Raw genomic sequence first — 2,561 nt, forward strand, 5'->3', positions numbered from 1 at the left:
TCTTAGGTTAATATGAAAGAGGAGGGTCCTGCTCAGCCAAGGTCACTGTTGTAATCCACGGCCTCGTTCATGAAGGATTAGATCATGAGAGAAAAAACACTGCCTTTGGTTTTGATTAAGAATTATGGGGTTAGGAGATTAGAGACAACCAAACGCTATTACATTGGACTGAGCCCAATCCCAGAATTAATCTGAATACCAAAAAAAAAAGAGAGAACTCATTACATGAAGAGATTAAGAAAAGCTTGGTCCAGTTCTGCTGAGATACACACAAACAAGTGCACACAATACACACCGAGGGAAATGTCACAACACAACATTTGACTCTAGTAATTTATAAAGTATTTATACCATTTATCGCTCTTGTCCTGTTTCAAATGTCATCGAATTAGCTAGTACAAGCTGTAGAAACCAAGGTCAATTTGTCAAGTCCTGACATTATTGATAATGAATCATATTAGGATTTACTGCTTAAAGTGCTCCTTTAACAGCCACTTTCCTCTTTCTCTTTCCCAATACTGTTTGTTTTCTGATCAATATTTGGTCACAGTGACATTTTTGTTCAGTTGTATGGGTTGATTGATTGTTTTCTTTACTCGATTCTGAGTATTTCCAATGTGGCAGAAACACTGAATTGCTGGCTTCAACAGGCTTTTTCCAGAAAAACAGATAGTACACATCCAATTCATAGTGTATATCCCAGATGTGCAGTAAGGCTACGGAGGTAAAAGGACAGAGACACTGAATGTTGGTGCTGACGAGAAGAAAAGGTTAAATGAGTTAGAGCCGTTAGGGAACATGACTGAACTCCTACATTCCTCTTCATCTCCGATTTATTTATTTCCCCGAACTAATCTTTAGAGGACATAAACAAGCCTAGGACAGAAGGAAGCACCTGATATAGCACATAACACAGAAGAATTGTAAATAAAAATATTAATGTCATTGCAATCATTTGGCCATTTGGCTTCACACTGATTCCAGATTGATTTGTTTGTGTGCATTCAAGCATGAGAGTTGATTATTCTGCCACAGGTACTGATGAGTGGAGTTCAAATCAAATTCAAGTGGGGGTTGTGCGTGGCAGGCAGTGATGCTCTATTCATGCTGCAGAGAGGTAATGGTGCTGAGGCTGCTGAGAATATTTTCATTCCTCATTCTGTCTGCCTGCTGTACACAGGTCAGAGGCAATGTGCTCAACGTGCTGCTGCTAATAGATTTTCCTGCTTTAAATTTGTTTAAATCAAATTTAAATGAAGTTTGTCATAAGCTTTTATTCCTAAAACCTGTCATCAATCTTATAAGGATCTTCTGTGGGATGTGCTATTGTTCCAGAAAAAAGGTTTCATGTTAAGATTGTAGGTTGTGAATATGGACAATAACTCACTATGAAGGATCTGAAATATGCTTGTAGCTAAGCCAACACTGAAGTATTTAAAGATAAGGCAAACCAATATGGAAAAATGGACGGTAACGTCAGCCTGCAATGCCTTGTGGGAAACGCTTGTACTTTGAGCATTGAAGTCTTGCACATTGAATACAAGGGCAGAGTTGGCACAATTACGACGTAGGTTGACAGACAGGTTGGCGATCTAGGTTTTTGAGCCATGCTGCCAGAGATGACAGATTTTTTTTTCTGCATTTATTAATGCATTAAATGTATTCATTGTCATCAGGATGGAAAGAAAAACCCTACCCTACCTTTAAAGAGAAGGGCAACTCATTGTGGCAGAAGCCTTTTCACTTTTTTGAATGCACACATCCATTGGGATCCACTGTCACTAGTGGGAGACAAGATTTCCCCTCAGGCTTTCAAATTCACCAGCTGCAAACAGAGCAAAAATGACTTGTTGAAAAACAAGACTCCCAGGGGAAGAAGGAAATTGTGTTTTGTCTTTGACCTCCTGAGAATTGTACACTTTTAAAAAACTGCTTCTCATTTAGTTCTTTCCTTCTCCCTGTATCATATCCTTTCTCCGGTGCACAGACAGCAATTTTTCATGATCACGGGGCTTTTATAAGGCAGTGCATCATCGTGAGTGTGTGTGTGTGTGTGTGTGTGTGTGAGGTTTGATGTCTGTGATGTTGGCGCTTGAAGGGAATAAAACAGCAGGTGTGTTCCTGACTTTCCTTAGAGGTCCTTATCTCTCTTCACTGACCAGGGCTGGCTAAGAAATCGGTTCTGAAGCTGCTTTGCTACCTAGCGGGGGGCATACAAACACACACACACACACACACACACACACACACACACACACACACACACACACACACACACACACACACACACACACACACACACACACAACTATAAACAACAACAAATCGAACAGTAGTTTTAAAAAAATGCAAAAAATTTTTTACTCTGAAAATTTGTGACTTTGTGAAACATTTACACAATGGGAGAATCTATCAATTGTGCAGATTCAACTCAAAACTGCTCAAAATGAACTACAGCCATGAGGGAACAGCAATGTTTTTACTACAATAGAGCTTTCATTCTCTTAGTCATCAGCTGTTTCACATTGTTAATATTTATACAAGGCCAAAACTCTGTGAAC

The sequence above is a fragment of the Mastacembelus armatus genome, chromosome 14, assembly GCF_900324485.2.
Source record: "Mastacembelus armatus chromosome 14, fMasArm1.2, whole genome shotgun sequence".
Classification (NCBI taxonomy): Eukaryota; Metazoa; Chordata; class Actinopteri; order Synbranchiformes; family Mastacembelidae; genus Mastacembelus; species Mastacembelus armatus.